This window comes from Ascaphus truei, chromosome 1, assembly GCF_040206685.1.
Source record: "Ascaphus truei isolate aAscTru1 chromosome 1, aAscTru1.hap1, whole genome shotgun sequence".
NCBI classification, from domain to species: domain Eukaryota; kingdom Metazoa; phylum Chordata; class Amphibia; order Anura; family Ascaphidae; genus Ascaphus; species Ascaphus truei.
The window spans coordinates 529,912,965-529,931,035 of NC_134483.1; the positions used below are offsets into that span (position 1 = coordinate 529,912,965).

General features: G+C 42.9%; 2 protein-coding genes across 5 annotated transcripts in view; both read right to left on the reverse strand.

Annotated features, from left to right (window-relative positions):
- Positions 1–18,071, reverse strand: part of LOC142466903 (uncharacterized) — a 346,156-nt gene that overhangs the window by 54,943 nt on the left and 273,142 nt on the right. The window lies entirely within an intron of this gene.
- Positions 1–18,071, reverse strand: part of RNF24 (ring finger protein 24) — a 114,870-nt gene that overhangs the window by 47,403 nt on the left and 49,396 nt on the right. The window contains exon 1 of one of the 4 annotated variants that reach the window (XM_075572441.1): positions 14,822–15,035. The exons of the other annotated variants lie outside the window; for them this stretch is intronic. The gene's annotated coding sequence lies outside the window, so the exon portion shown is untranslated. Of the gene's footprint in view, positions 1–14,821; positions 15,036–18,071 lie in introns of those variants that run through there. 4 annotated transcript variants of the gene reach the window in all.

Here is an 18,071-nt window from a genome sequence, read left to right on the forward strand (position 1 = left end):
AATTGTTTATACTGCAGGCGCCGGTTTTATTGTGTTATTCTGTTGTATTTAAGTGACTTGTATTAGTCACTTATCAGGCTGCCTAGCTCTTTATTTTTAGGGTATTTTGTAATCACACTCAATAATTATATTGGTAAGTTTTAGGCATTAGCGCTATATCACATTATTTTTCTTTTTTCACCATGTCCGAGGCCTTACTCTGTGCCCAGGACATTCTTGAAAACGAGCGGTTACTCACTGTATTACTTATCCTGGCAAAACATTTTATAAATGAATAAATAAATAGGGTTATACTGCTCTGCTTCTCACACTTACAACTGCCATTTCTGTCCAGCCTGATCCACAAAATGAAAGTGCACAATTCATGAGAGGAGGAAATAGACAAAAGCAGAAGTTGGGTGTCAACATCGGAGGTCGGATTGGGGACTTAAAATACCACAATACGAGAAACGGTTACCTCGAGACAGGCCAAACTACGCTTCCCTGCCCCAACAGTCAATATAATGTAGAACAGGTGGTAGGCTGGGTACGTGGGTTTGCCAAAAACAGGCTCATTTATTGGAACAACAAGATAAAGAGCAGCCATTCCAGTCTGACCTGGCTCAGAGCATCAATTTACACACAGAATAACCAGGCGTAAAGCAGCAACCCGCACTGTGCTCAATGTGATTTCTTTACCTGCACCCGGGAGGGGCCAGGAGCTTCTCTGTAATCCCCCCCGACACAAAATGGCTGCCTGTCAGTGCTCACTCCAGCAGACAACGTCACCAGGGGCTGAGGACTTTCTATTCCACTCATATGTGTAGGGGGGAGGGAGGGGTGGTTGGGTTGGTGTCACAGCCAGCACAGAAAAACTACAATTATCTTGGGAAACTAGAGACCAAAAGATCAGTTCCAGTTCATTTTGGGGAGGAATTGCTTCTTTAAATCGACCAAAGATGCCATTGATGTCAGAAAAGCATTGTCTTTTTATTGTGTTCCATTAAATGTTATTTTCTATTCTTGAACGACGGGTGTGCACAGGCTGTATTCTGGCCATTTCCGGCCGAAAATCCCCTAATGATGTCCTGGACGGCCTCTTCGGAGTATGTGGAATTTAACCACTGAGAGGGAAAGTCCCTTTAATCGGCTACTAGGATTACAGGGGGTGTCACAGATTCATGTGCCAACTGTGCTACAGAAATGTCTCCCCTGTCTGTAAGAGACAAATTACCATGCACGATCGCTTATTAAAGCTGCAGCTCAAGCTGCCGGTTTTTTTTTTCTAAATAGTTTTTTACCCCATTCAATATGTGCATCAATACAATCTACACACTGACAAGTGATTAGCTAAGTTGCCAATCGATCCATTCTCCTGTGATCGATCGGCAAAGATTTGGCTCGGGGTTCACTAAATGGCTGTCAGTGCAGCAGAAGAGGACCAAAGATGCAAAGTTCTGTGGGGAAGATCATGTGACCAGGCACTCACTAGATACAATTGGTGCACTGCTAGAGAGAGGGCGGGGCTCAAAAAGGGGTGTGCCAGAGCCTGTTTCAGAAGAGGAAGTGGATGTGACTTTGTAAATGGTTGCTAAGTGGGTTCTTTTTTATATTTTCAAAATGCTACTATAGTATTTTCTCTTAGTACAGAACTGATTTATTTAAAAAATCACACATGTAGGATATTGCTTGAACTGCGGCTTTAACGGACTCAATTAAGGAAGAAAATCGGGAGTGGTCTCATTTATTCTTTCATTGTAAAACCGACATCTCAGGCTCCATTTTGTTTGATGAAGTCAGCAAATCATCACCGGTCGTCCTTTCCCTTGAAACAATCCTGGCATAACACTCCTTTCACAGCCAGCGCTCTTATTTACTGCCCTTATTTCTAGATTGCCCCCCCCCCCCCGTTAGGATTCTTTGGTTTAGAATGTTACCCCCTACAAGCCATGAATATTATTATATACTGTATTTATAGCTCAGCAATGTATTCAAGTTGCAGTGCTACAGATCTACTGTAAATGGCATTCATCAAAAATATATATATCAAAATATTTCCTTATTTTATACAGGTAAAAAAAATCCCCTAAACTGCTGACTCCAACTAATATAGTCTCTGAAATTATATACATAAGCATAAAATAAAGAATACGTGAATACGTCGCAAGTTCAACTGAAAGGTTAATTCCTTCCAAGCAATTTACATAGATTCTCAATAACGTGACAACCATGTGAAGACTTCCCTGATATTTTGATGCTGCCTTCTGTATTTACGGTTCAGTTTGAAAGCTCACCAAGCTACCCACAATATACAATGCAAGTGCTTAATAGCACAGTTCAATGCAATATTTACTATGGCCCACATTCACTAAACGGTGCTACTGTATTCCACAAGACACGATTTGCCCCTGGAAGACTCCTCTAAACCTCTTTCACTTACGGTGTTTCCCAGCGCTGGAAGGTATCTTATGAAATAGCAGGGCTTAGTAAATACGGGCCTGTATGCTTCGATGTTACAATAGTCTCGCATTTTCTAGGACAACGGTGCGCAAAGTGGGGGGCGCTAGATTGTCAAGGGGGGGGGGGGCAGGCCCCGCACTCACCCGAACGCATTTGAAATAAATGCCGGGGATCGCGTGAGGCCTCTGTAACTGGTTTACTTACCTTGGTTCCAACAACGCAACTCCATGGCAACCGGCGTCAAATGACGCCGCGGGGTCATGTGAGGTCTCGTTGCCACGCGAACCTGCGACGTGATTTGACGCCGGGGCCGTGCAGGGGGCACGAGCCAGATGGGAGAGGAGAAAGGGGGGCACATGTAGATAAGTTTGCGCACCCCTGTTCTAGAACAACTTATAGTAGATGTCTAGCATTTCTGAAATATGTTCTATCCGTATATATAAATATATTCAACAATAGAACTAAGGTGTAATCATTCCCAAGAGACCTTGCAAAAAATATTTTCAATTTTCTTTCAAATATAACAAAAAACACGGGACGATGATTTGCCAACAAATTATTTGTTATAGGGAGGGGGGAATGTTTGTATAAGTAAAATGAAAATTGTGCAATCAGTGGACTATAAGTTTAACAAACCCTGAGGTTAACATTATGCACCGTACATTGACGGAACTTCTGACGCCGCCAACTGGTTCCCATGTAATTAATAGTTAATGGGATATTGCGTCTTGTTCGATTTGGCTGCTGCTGCTGCTCGACAATGTGTTACAAGGCACTTCTGGCAGTCAAGGGGTAAAAAAACAAAACCTCCCCTCTCTCTCCCTCTTCCCCAACAAAGCTGGGCTTCCTCCCTCCTAGAGAAGCAGATGGTGTCATCTCCGGCTTCCTGCAAATCGGAACTCCGTGATTTTTTTCCCCCCCGTCTCAGTGCGTTATATACAAAACCACCGCTCTGTCCCTCAAAATCAAAACATCCGATCCCATCACAAACTGGGACAATACTGGAAATAGCCCCGTGCTGGCAAGTGAAAGGGGAATATCCTGGCAAGGAGAGGCAGTGCGTTTCCACCGATCTCCCCGGTTTCAGGTGGCTCGTATAAGTCAAGTATCTTACACAATGAGGGACCAGGACACGATGGAGCATGTTTAAATGGATCGTTTAAGCACTTTGCGGGTGCACGGAGTGACATGAAATGCAGCCTCTAAATGAATCATTTACCAATACTGTGGAATGATTATTATTATTATTATTATTATGATTTGCTGGGCTGTAAATACAGCAAAGCACATAAAATATAGCAATACTGAAGTCGGTGCTTTTCTACGTGGGAGGCTTCAGATACATTATGCCACTGATAACATCACATTATCTGTCTGGTTTGCACAACATTGTGTCTCAACTACCAACCATCCTTCCTATGCACTTATTACGTGGCACATATACATCTCTGTGCAAAGCCTCACGTATCCAAACATAGATGTGTTGCGCTGCAGGTTGTGATACCTTTTAATGGAACAACATTTAGAGTTCCTTATACTAATTTGCTGTAGGAAGATTTATTCTTTACTTCACCTTTGCAAGCCGGGGTTTGCCACGGCGGGCGCCGGAGAACTGATGCCGTGGGGGATCTGATACGGAAGCATGGACCTACCCCCCGCAGCGAGACCGCGGCAGACACGGTCTTCCCGTATTTACTTATTTAGTATATCCCTGAATATCTTTCCTTTCTAAAAAGAATGTCCAAACTTTTTTTTGAACATATCCATTGTATCTGCCATCACAGTCTTCATGGGTAATCAATTCCACATTGTAACTGCCCTTACTGTAAAGAACCCTTTCCTTTGTTGCTGGTGAAATCTCCTTTCCTCCCACCTTAAAGGATGACCCCGAGTCCTTTGTTCTGCCCTTCGGATGAATAGTTCTTTTGAAAGCTCCTTGTATTGTCCCCGAATATATTTGTATATCGTTATCATATCCCCTCTTAGACGCCTCTTTTCTAATGTAAATGCATCTAACTTAGCTAGCCTCTCCTCATAAGTTAGATTGTCCGTCCCCTTTATTCATTTGGTGGCTCTTCTCTGCACTCCAGAATGTCTTTTCTAAGGAGTGGTGCCCAAAATTGTACTCCATATTCCAGGAGTATTTGTAGGTGAATTCTGGGCTATTTTTGTGACAGAACTCAGGGAAACTGATAAACAGCACTTTTTTTTTTTGTTCTGGCTTCTTTTTTTTTGTTCTGGCTTCTTTTTTGAGCGATCAATAAGAAACTTTATATATTATCAGGAAATGGGATTGATTACCAACTGTTAGTAGCTACAGTAAATGCTTTTTCTACCCCACTTTCTTAGTTTAAAGCTAAATGTTTATTGTAGTTTCCATATAATTAACATTTTCTCTGCTTAGGGTCCCTGAAACGTTTTCCCTACAAAAAAAGAAACGCCACTGCATGAAGTAATAGTGTAAGAAGGTTTCTGTGTCACAGTCGCTACTTTTCCTGACCTTACAGTATGCTCGTTACGCTATCATTTCTCCTGTGGGAAACTCTTGTTTTGGTCCAATAAAAAACAAATATACTTCTCAAGAATTAATACAGACCCTAGAACGTTCAACTATCTAGCTCTTCATTTCATTGCCAGAGTCCATGCGGGAATAAACCTCTTTCAGGGAAGAAGATAATAATAATAATAATAATACACTCATCTGTGGGATGCATTCACTTGGTCCAACATGTTCTAGAAATGTATCGTTACGGTTCTATATTTATGGAGGAGAGGTAGGACCGTTGGTAATCAATGGCCACGGTCACACACCCACAGTCACTGCTACCAATGGCTGCCATCTTCTGCACTTATTCCCTCACCTGCTGTCTCTGTACGTCTCCCATCATACCCAGTGGCGGATTTCCCAATAGGTCCAATAGGCCCTGGACGGCAACATTTTGGGAGTGGCAAAATTCCCCCTTTCCCCCCATACACAGAGGCCGCACTATCGGGCCCTTTGAGCCTGATGGGAAGTTACTTACCTGTTGGCGCCTCCGCCTTCTGCTGCCCCCGCCATCTTTCTGAAGCGTGACGCTTCAAGGCATTACGTTGCCATGGCAACACAACGTCGCCAAATGACATAATAATGTCACGTTGCCATGGCAACGAGACGCAGTGTGACGCTGCGATCTCGAAGAAGACTAAGGGCGGCTGCACGGAGGAGGCGGCACAGGTAAGTGCCATGGGGCGGAGGATCAGGAGACCCGCCGCTGGTCATACCACTTAGACTGTAAGCTCTCCGGGGCAGGGATTTCCTTTCCTATTGTCTGCTCTTTTTTATTGCACTTAAGGCCTCGGGCATGTGGTCAGTGCTTAGGCGCTGACCCGTGCTGAGGCGCGCTCACGCTTACCAGCTCGCGCAAGCGTGCGGAAGCGTAGGTCTTAAGAAAATTTTAGATTCAAGCGCTCACGGGAGCGCAGGGCCGGTCACATGAGCGGTTCGCCCAACGAGGGCGAACCAGCTCCGTGACGTCACTGGCCCGCCCCCCCAACACGCCCCCGGACGGCGCGCTAACCAAGGCCAGGGAAAGCACCCGCTTTCCCTCAGCCTCAGCGCGCCTCCGTACGGGCTGAGTCACCATGGACTCAGCCTAATGCACTATAATTCTGCTTACTGTTTTGTGTCTCTTTTGTAAAGCACCAAGCACTGCTGTGTGTGCTATATAAATAAAGATATACATACAATATACTTTGTTGGTTTAATGCTGAGCTAGCGATGTAATAATTCAATTTTAGGATATTTATAGCAGCAAGAAAAAAAGTCCCTTGTGTGTGTCATATACATGGTTTAAGAAAAAGATCTGTAGCGTTTAATAGACATTAATACATGGATACAAAGTTATGTGTGTAGCCCCTACTACAAATATGTGTATACTGTGGATAGGGATGCCAGGCGGCTTCTCCACAAAGACTGGACACAATGGTGAAAAGTGCGAGGCGCGAGAATCGCTGGTGGGGACGTAATGTTTTCTAATTTTCACTGCAAGTATTCACCAATTTGCACCAATTTATATTCTATTTCGTAAAACATCTGGGGAGGGGTCTTGGGAGGGAGCGCCCTTCCTAGGATCTTGTTTAGGAAACAGAATGGTGCACGCTTGGAGTGAAATTCAGAACAAATGACGTGATGGTCAGATCATTTATAAGTCTGAAGCACTTATTCCCACGATCTGTTATTTGTATTATTTGTTATTTATATGATTGTCACATGTATTACTACTGGGAAGTGCTATGTACATTAATGGCACTATATAAATAGGCATACATACATACATTAATACATAATTTATAAATAACATATCTGCATTTATACAGGCCCATGGCGAGCAATACTGATTTTAATGCTCCTCTCCCACAAATTCCAAGATTGCTGCACCCCTCCTCATCCTCTCTCCCCTCCTCTCACCCCCTTCCTATAATCCTCTCTCACCCACCCTAATCCCCTCTCCCCTCAATTCATCCTTTCTCACCCCCCCTCCCTTCATCCTCTCTCAACCCTCCCCTCATCCTCTCAACCCCCCCTTCATCCTCTCTTCCGCTTCCCTTTATCCTCTCTCACCCTCCCTCCCCTCATCCTCTCTCTCCCTCCCTCCCTTCATCCTCTCTCATCCCTCCTCCCTTCATCCTCTCTTATCCCCCTCCCTTCATCCTCTCTCACCCCCGCTCGCCTCATCCTCTCTCATCCCCCCTCCCTTCATCGTCTCTCATCCCCCCTCCCGACATCCCCGCCGGCAGGTTACTAAATCCAGAGAGGTAATACCGGACACATACTTGTCTCGCCGGCAGGTTACTAAGTCCAGAGAGGTAATACCGGACACATACATGTCCCCGCCAGCATGTTACTAAGTCCAGAGAGGTAATACCGGACACATACATGTCCCCGCCAGCATGTTACTAAGTCCAGAGAGGTAATACCGGACACATACATGTCCCCGCCAGCATGTTACCAAGTCCAGAGAGGTAATACCGCACACATACATGTCCCCGCCGGCAGGTTACTAAGTCCAGAGAGGTAATACCGGCCACATACATGTCCCGCCGGCAGGTTACTAAGTCCAGAGAGGTAATACCGGACACGTACATGTCTCGCCGGCAGGTTACTAAGTCCAGAGAGGTAATACCGCACACATACATGTCCCCGCCAGCAGGTTACTAAGTCCAGAGAGGTAATACCGGACACATACATGTCCCCGCCGGCATGTTACTAAGTCCAGAGAGATAATACCGGACACATACATGTCCCACCGGCAGGTTACTAAGTCCAAAGAGATAATACCGGACACATACATGTCCCCGCCGGCATGTTATAAAATCCAGAGACACATACATGTCCGGTATTATCTCTCATTTTTTATCGGGCAGAATAAACAAACACCGGGCAGTCCGGTTCAATACCGGAAACCTGGCAACCCTAACTGTGGACAATATAGAGTTAACCTGATCCACCTATCACATGGTGCAATAAGGACTAAAGAGACTGTCTCAGATCTGCCTGGCAACACGACAGGAGAGATGGGATTGGATAAGAGGAGGTCGGCCATCTTTGGCTCCAGTTAGGCAGTTGAGAAAAGGAGTCAGCTCACAAGCTGCAAAGTGGATGGACTGCAGCACCCAACACATTGCCGGCAGTTGTATGGATATGATAGAATAACATATCACAAAGAGTGATATCGGTCTTGTGAGCAAATGAGACTAAATTACTGAGACTTAGTAGAGCGTTTTGCACAGGAACAGAAGAGGGCGAGTCTATGATTATAAATAAATATAGTGACTGTAGAAAGGGGAAGGTGTGAAAGAAACCTGAGCCCTGCTGTTTCATAATCACATTGTGCTGAGAAACTGGAGCTGAGCTTATAAAAGAGGCTCACTAGAGATAGCTGGAATACAGGAAAGGGGAGGAGCCGGTTGGGAGGAGAACCAGTAAACAGCAAGGGCAGATCCGGGTACCTGCTAAGCAACCGGATAACAGACAGCCGGGTGACCTGTTTCCGCCATTTTGAGCATCCTTTCTGAAGTATACACGCACCTCACATATATTTTAGCCCCGTCAGGTCTGCAACGTGACTACACACCATCTTAAAATATGAGTTCCAAACGCCGCACCGACATTTATATTGGCCTATTTAGCTACTACATTGGACACTGGGATTATTTAAGGGACAATAGCGCAGTGTCCTCATTTTTTGTGTATTGTGTAAGTATATATATATCTATATTGTGTTGAGTAGAGAGTGGTTTCTCTAAGAGTGAAGGCCCGTCAGGTTAAGGTTGTCCATGGCCATAAACTATTTATGTATACCCAAGTCTCGTCCGGGTTTGTCTGGTGGGTTCCATTTATGGTGTACTATGGTAGGCGGGACTAGGCCCCACCATAGCAAATACAGACGGTGTAAATAGAGGGGTAACATGCTACACCTCTTCCTAACTCTCCTTCCTCTGTAACACAGGAGGATGTGTCGCTGCTCATCTCTTCACAGAGATTTCAGAGTCCACGCCACTTGTAGGAGGAGGTTACCTGTTGGTGGCAGAGCTTCATTCTTGTTCTGACTGCATATTTTGGTAACAGGTCTCAATCATCCATACAATATAAATCAGCCAACTCGAAATTCTTTTATAGGGCCCCACACATTCGGCGGGTTGGGTTCCCGGCCCCTGACGGAAAGTGGAAATCGCCAAAAAGTTGAACATAGCTTTTTTTTGTGCAGAGAGTACAAATGCTATGTCCACCGGCGATTTCCCGTCTCTCCTCTCTCCTGCGCCATCCCAGAATGCAGCATTCTGCGCATGCGCGGACTCGGCGTTCCCTTCTGCGCATGCGCAAAAGAAATGACTGCAGTCGGGAAACTGTACTGCCGTATTGACGGATCGCCGAGAAGCGGGGCGCTATTGTATATCTAAATCTATATCTATCCCGTACTTGCTTTAAATATATAAAGAATTGATAAGAATTTACAATTGGCTTATTATATTATAGATGAGAGAAAGATCCTCTTGTCACAATCTGGCGTTGTAATATGGAATGATGTTATCCCGACAACACAAGTTTTGCGTCTTAACATTGAAAAAAAAACTATTTAAAAACATGCTAGCTAATAAAAGCATCAACCTTTCTTTTGCTGTATTTGGGGTCCTGTCTCCAATTTGGTTTATTGGTAACATCACTTTTAGTTTCTTTTTGTTTAATATGTGTGAGAAGGCAAAGTCCTTGAATTGTGTAAACTCCAGAGTTCAGACTAAAACAGAAAACAAAAGACTGTAAATCAGAGCAAGCTCTCACACACAGGACACTAGGAGAACTGCTGGGTACATTCTCTATACAGTATAATGAAAGTGAAACATGTTAGGGCAAAGTGTATGCAGGTCTCAGTTTCACTTGTTTTATCATTCATCGGTGGAATGTTTACATCCGGTCAGGATAGTAGCTGACCTTCCGACTCAGAAGGTCAAATTATGACTCGCCCAATAGATCTAGATGTCGTATAACTGTTATATTATTTTTAAAACTGCGCAGCCCCTTAGATTGGATTTTGCATGCCCTCCAAAACCCTCTTATACAGCCAACTACAGAAGAAGTTACCTCCAGGCCACTGCCTCGTTAACTCCCACTCCCAGCTCAGGACATGCAGAGAGTGTATCCCACTGGTCACTGCAATACACATAGGTCCATTGTTCCTTAGCAGTGCTATGCCATTAGACAACTTCTGGCACAGGAAGACATATTGGGCCATATGGTGCCTTAAGACACCTTCCGATGCTGGAGAACACCTCCATTGATCTTAAAGTGATGTATGGAGTCTTCCAGCACAGGAAGAAGTCTAATGGCAGTAGACACTTAGTAAATATGGCCATTATTATCCACTCTCTTGAATGGGTTGTAAGGGGTCTTTGAGCACCTGAAGGTGTCTTATGGAATGGCACCCCACAGTAACCATGGCCAATAATTGCCAGTGGCCAAAGTGTAATGGTACAACCACATCGTTTTACTGCAAAATGTATAGGCCTACCTCTATTTTCGTTTTAAATAATAAATCGATTTGTCTCAGGAAGCCTCTCACCTATTCTACTTTTTGAATAAATATTCATAAATATTGTTATAATCATTCTGAAATATGGTCAGAATAGCTCTTCCCAAATGTACATACATTTGGATATTTTTTTATAACCAGGCACAGTATCACTACTTTTTTAACCCATCTCACCCCGATAATTGGTCTACAGTTGCAAAGACACAAAATATTGCATTTGAACTATTTAGCAATAACTTTACAGCAACAACGACTGTATGTAATACTGTTTGTTGTGGAGTATTTTATTTTCCCTATGAATTATGAATAATCTGGATGATGTCAAACACAGATCTTTAGTGGGAAAAAAAATTCAATTTTAAAATACAGAGTATTAAATATATAATAAGAGAGATAAAAGCAGAAGGTAAAGGAAATGACTGTCCCTTAGAGCTTACCATCTAATATCACATACTGTATGTTCAATAGGTAGGGTGGTGTTATAGCTGTTGTTTTACTGTAGTACCTTTTAATTGTTCTCATAAAAAAGTGTAAATAATTGCTCATTTTATAGCTAACCTTATAAAGTCATCACACGGTGTAAATACCGATTCATTTGGTATGAAAATTACACAACAATCTTCATTTTATGATTCAGCAGAGTGGTAAATGTGAGGTAATGCCTGGAAACACTGCACTAATTACTCACTTAGCTCACACTAATGATACTTCTACCTCACAACGACATGTGCCAGCAATCCTTTATGTTGTTTCTTTTGGCTAAAACTGAACTACTGTATAACCCACCAAGAAATACACAATATACGGTATATTTCACCCTTTATTTCTGTGCAAACATGCACAGCATTGTATGTACTGTATGTACCATGTATGTATGTATGTATGTATACATACATACATACAGTATATTTATGTATTTATTTATTTTATAAAATATTTTACCAGGAAGTAATACATTGAGAGTTACCTCTCGTTTTCAAATATATATAGCAAATAAAAAGATCACTTGTGAGCACAATGTCTTAGGCAGGTCTGTAACCCTGCCTTTCACCATTATCCCCAACATACAGTGTTTCCACTGCAGCAAGGGATTCTGGGAAATGACATGCAAATGAGCACACAGTGTCACCTTTTGCCTGAAAAACCATTGTTACATGGAGCCCATATAAGCTACTGTAATGTGCACTGTTAACACAGATTTAAAGCACAGCATGGGAATCGGATGCAAAGCCAGAGAAACCATTCACAGACATGTTTGAACCTTAATGGATATCATCAGTGTGAAGTTGGTTGTACTGCTGGCTTTGCATTTCAAGGCTGTAGGGTTTACCATGACGATTTAAGTTATGGTTGGTGAAAAAGGCAACAAGAAACCTTCACCGTATTGCATATAGCAAATAAAAAGATCACTTGTGAGCACATTCACATGTCTTAGGCAGGTCTGCATCCCTGCCTTTCACCATTATCACCCAGCATACAGTACTTCCACTGCAGCAAGGGATTCTGGGAAATTACATGCAAATGAGCACACCGTGCCTTTTTCACCCACCATAACTTAAAACGTACACAGACACAGACATACACATCTTTATTTACACTGCGCCATCCACGTACATAGCGCATCACAGCAGTATTACACGTGACAAAATAATATAAAACCTAATGGGAATACGCGCTTCAGATATAAAAGTAACATTAAGAAAAAGGGTCCCTGCCCACGAAGAGCTTACAATCTAAGTGGTGCGATCTAAGCTCTGCATTGTGCTGAACAAGCCCTTCACATAACACACATTATGAAAAATGTGCACGACTTGCAAATATGCGACACAAACCAAGGGACAAATTGACAGTAGCAGTTATACGTTTGCTAGAGAAGAAGTTGCGCGAGTGGGTTTTTACCTACTTTATCAAGCCCTGTATACATATATATATATAATTTTTCAGATGCATCGAAAAGTTGGCTGCCGTGGTACAATTGATAAAAATGTGTAACTTGGTAAGACTCAAAGCAGCAGTCCCCTCGCACCCCTTTGTTTCCACTGCTGCTTTTAATATAGTTATTCATTGAGTTTCTGATGCTAGTTGCTTGGTATGCTTAGCACTTGGCATTGTTCCACCTGATAACACAGAATGCGCCGTTAGAACAGAGAACATCACAGAGTTTCCGTAGGATTCCATGCCAGGCTAGTGCAGAATATCAGAGCATTATACCAACAGAGGGATCAGCACATCTGTATGTTACTGTTGTGGAGGTCATTTACTGCTATGGTGCTCAACTCCAGTTCTCAAGACCTCCCAACAGGTGAGGTTTTAAGGATATCCCAGTTTCAGCACAGGTGGCTCAATCAGTGGCTCAGTCACTAGGTGGCCACGCGTTTTAGCACACAATTTTGTGTTCGTTTAGCAAATTCGGGAAAAATTGTATAGAAAGAAAAAAAAATTCACCCTTTATCCCCAAAGTTGTTTTCAATTTGACAAAAATGGCGATATTTCCCAATTTTCTTAAAATTGTCCTTGTTTTAATTTTAATTTAAAAGAAAATCAAGGTCACGAGATTTTTGCTGAATATAGCAGTTTTATGTACATTTGCCAACAAATTTGCACAGTTCTAGTCTTAGCGGCGCCTTCCCTGCTCAGGGGCTCCCGGCTTCTGATCTTCTCGGATGCCAAACTGATGTCAGGAAAATGCCAGGACAGAAAAAATATGTCAAAGGTGCACGCATGCCCAATGAACCTGAGCCAAGAACATCATATGAGACTGAATAATAGTAAGAGGTACTGTATTTATAAATCATTCTGCTATTGTATCTGTACGAATCTGTTGCGGTTTCCTCTCCCAGAATCCCCTGCCTGTTTCATACGCACGGTTTATTTTCTCTTCCCTTCTAAGTTTGGCCAGTGACATCTCCAGACTGGTATTAGAGATCCGTCCGAATCCCTACCATGGTGTCCTATCCCAGCCAGCAGGGATTTTGAGACGGGAGCTTCTTCCATTTAAAAAGTCCAATTAAGATTAGGCAGTGCCTGCAGGAAGGTGGGGTGATTTAAATTCACAAAGCAGGGAATGGCACCTTTAAATAATGGTGAAGACCTTTGTAGCCATGATCTGAAAAAACACTTAGCACTTTGATAGATTATTATTATTATCGTTTATCTATAAAGCGCCAACATATTCTGCAGCGCGGTACAATGGGGTACAAAGTTATATTACATAAACAGTTACCTACAAATGAGGACGGACACGCACAAACAGATAGATATATATATATATATCTGAAAAACGAGAAAAAAGAAAGCGCCCGCTCCTAGTGTAATATGAAAAGATACACAATTTAATATTCCCAGTAAAAATCCAACAAATTTAAACTCACAAACAAAAATAGTATATCAAGCATGTAATGAGTAATACTCATTCACCAGACGCTGGACTCCACTGCTCTGCTCGCACGCCTTACTCCCACGTGTAGTCTTGGCATACACACACACACGCACACACGCACACACACACACACACACACACACACACACACACACACACACACACACACATCTCTTTATTCTTGAGAAAGGCTCCTGTAGAGATCCGAAACGCTGATAGCCTTGCAATAAACTTTTTTGTGTATTATTCCTAATCCTGGAGTGCGCGCGTGTGTGTGTGTGTGTGTGTGTGTGTGTGTGTGTGTGTGTGTGTGTGTGTGTGTGTGTGTGTGTATATATATATATATACTCCCTCTGGGGGGAGGGAGGGGGGTTTTCGAGACATGTATATTCTGGGCATCTGTGTGTGTATGTGTGTATATGTGTGTGTGTGTGTGTGTGTGTGTGTGTGTGTGTGTGTGTGTGTGTGTGTGTGTGTGTGTGTGTGTGTGTGTGTGTGTGTGTGTGTGTGTATATATATATATACTCCCTCTGGGGGGAGGGAGGGGGGTTTTCGAGACATGTATATTCTGGGCATCTGTGTGTGTATGTGTGTATATGTGTGTGTGTGTGTGTGTGTGTGTGTGTGTACAGTATGTGTGTATATATATATATATATATATATATATATATATATTAATATATATATGTATGTATATATACATGTTTGTGTGTGTATATATTTATTACATTTATATGTGTATTTATATATATATATATATATATACACACATACTGTACACACACACACACACACATATACACACATACACACACAGATGCCCAGAATATACATGTCTCGAAACCCCCCTCCCCCCAGAGCCCTCGGAACTGATTGCTGAACACTGGGTATTTGCAGCAGGGGCTGCATGGGACGTGCGTGGCCCCCGGCTACCAACCTTCTCCACCTTCCAGCTCTTCCGTTAGCAATGGGTAGGAGTGTGCCTTCCTGTAGCTCTCTATTTACAGGTGTCCTTGCAGCTCCTTCTAATACATTCCAGGACCATTTCCCCCCCTATGGCCGCTGCTGCTATTGGGTTCCGTTTCAGGGTTTGTGCCTGATAGCTGGAACATGAGTAATCTGGCAGATGTTCCAGGCACGAGTTGTAATAGAGGGAGGCTGCAAGGTCACGCAGCTGCAGGATGCCATCACCACTACACTCTCTGCCTTCGTGGGGCACGGGTGCTCAGCCCATTCACTGGCAGCAGCCAACCATGCAGAAGTTTCCTGTTCAGCCACTGACACAGGGGACCTGCTACACCTAACATGTCCTGTTAACCCCTTCATTGCCACAGGGACCGGCAGACCGTTTGCCATGTTTACTCCTTTGTTAAAAAAGACAAACTGCAGCTGTCCTACTAAACCCTACAACCGGGGTGGACAACTCCTGTCCGCGAGGGTCACCAACAGGTCAGGTTTTCAGGATATCCCTGCGGGAGTACAGGTGTCTCAATCAGTGGCTCAATAAAAAGAAAAAACAGATACAGAACAAAGTTATCGCCACACAGCCTCCTAACGGAAGCTGGCAAGAGATTCCCCATTTAGAATCTCCCCCATCAACCCGAAATTATCTGAGACCCATCACAATCAGTGTGAGGAGATCCCGAGAGGTATGCTCAAATGTCTGTGTGATTGAATCCCTATCTTGTTGTGACATAGTATCAATAAACTTTTCCCATTTAAAAAAAAAGAAATTAATTAATTCTTTATACATCTCAGCTTCTAATTTGTCCATCGTCATCATCATCATCGTCAATTTATTCAGATAATCGTTAAAAACATCTCAATTGGGGGTCAGGCTTTATCCATTTCACCATCACTGTTTTCCTTGCTACAATTATTTTGAAGTACATACCATTTAAAGGAGCGGTCCCATGCAATATTCTACGTGTGGTTTTATTTAATAAATCCAGTAGTTTTAGATCATACTTATGGCATTTTTTTAAATTTTATTATTCAGCTCTTAATGCTATTTTTTTTTGTTTCAATTTTTTTATTGTTTTTTCACATATAATTTCACATTGTACATTTCGGTCTATTCCAGTAAGAGTGGAAATACAAACATACGTGTAGTCACATCAATTCACATAACTGATGACATTTAACTTATCGTAACTTATACATCCGTTTTAACTGTATGGCTCCCCATACCTTTGTGGGTTGAATGAGGGTGACCTCAGGTATATATATGTCTATGGCTTTGTCCACTCTTAGGGTTCGTCAATTTGATGTTGAAGGATAGAATAAGAGAAAAGAATAGAAAAAGAGGGGGGGAGGGGGTGGAGGGGAAAGATTGAGCGTGTAGACCACTAGTTTTCCTATTTTCGTTAATTCCCTTTTTATTTTTATTTTTCTCTGACTCTGGAGTTGGTCTAGGGCTTAGGCTAGGATGGGGACCATATGTCCCAAACTTTGTGGAATTTCTCCACTTTTTGAGAGAGCTGGGCCGAGAGAAGTTCCATTACTTTAACTTCCTTCAACCTTTTGTTTACCGTTTGTTTGGAAGGCGCATTGATGTTCTTCCAGGCAGCTGCTATTGAGCAGCGCGCAGCCGTGAGAATGAATCTTATCATTTTTCCCATTGGAGGGGGAACCTCCTCAATAGGCTTTCCTAGTAAGTATATCATCGAGTCCAAAGGGATTCTCAGCTCCGTGGTTTCCTGCAGCATATTTTGGATATGTGTCCAAAATCGTTGTATTTTTGGACAGAACCACTATATATGTGCCATATCTCCTCTCAGGCCACAACCCCTCCAGCAGAGGTCAGGTGTGCCTGGGAAGATCTGGCTCAGCCTACTCGGGGTTAGGTACCACTGGAATAAAATTTTATATATTTTTTCTTTCGTGGTCGTGCAGATTGATGTTTTAGCTGCCGATTCCCAGATATCCTCCCAGTCATCCCTATCTTTTTCTACCCCGAGGTCTTCGGCCCATTTCAACATATAGTTGTGATTTCGTGGGGTGGTTGACGAAGCTAGTCCCGTGTATATCCTCGAGATCAGACCCTTCTGGTGCACCCCTATTGTGCATAGTCTTTCAAATTTTGTTCAATTCGGAAAGCTCTTGTTCTGCGATACTGACTGCAGAAAGTGTCTAATCTGTAGGAAGCCAAAGATTGGAATATCCCGTGCTTGATATTTTGTTTGCACCTCTTGGAATGTCATTGGTTTGCCTCCGATCACGAGGTCCTCCAATCTTACAATATTGAGCTCCCTTAATTTCTTAAAGGAGTTTTTTATACACCCTGGGGGGAACTCGGGGTTATTATATATAGGAGTTAACAGTGAGGGATTCGAATTGAGTATTTCTTTTTGGTTTTGGACCAGATCTCCCACGTACACCTCATCGATCCCAACTCAAACTTTCCGGTGGGTCCCTCACTTCCCGCCCCACCCCAGAGGGTCGAGGTCAGGGAGCGAGGGGACACAAAGACAGACTCCATCTGCAACCAGTTTGCGGATGAGGGGTCGTTATTCCATGACACCACTTGTTTTAACTGGGACGCTTGATAGTATTTGGTTATATCAGGTACCCCCATGCCTCCTCCCCCTTTGGGCGCCAGCATTACTGATCTCGCCACTCTCGGCCCTTAATGCTATTTTTAATGAGTTTTAATATACTGAGCATCCTTTGATTTCTGTGGCAGGTTTTTATCCCACCTCCCCAGCAGTGCAAGATCTTTGTAACACTTTCCTGGTTGTGATCATTTGTTGCCAATGTTCCCAGCATTTTGAGCTGCAAACTGTAACAATAGATAATGTTACCTTAGTAATATAAGGATACATTGTAGCTCCTCAATTACAGTGACTGAAGGATTGATTGAAACTGAAAGGCGGCCATTTAATGAACCCTGGGAAGCCGGATCTTTGCTGATCAATCACGGGAGAACTAATCGATTGTCTGTTTAGGTAATAAGTTTTCAATAAAGATAATCAAAGGCTGCATATATTATTTAAAATAATAAAATAAATAAATATATATATATATAATTAAGTGCCGCTTGGATTGTCTCTTTAAGTCTGTGTGTCATGAGCGCCCTATTTGTTTGCCCCAATATATCTGACTAAAAACCAGTTATGACGCTTAAGGTGCACGTTAAAAGAATAAAAAGGTTAGTACTGTACATGGGCGCACACAAGCGCAATATA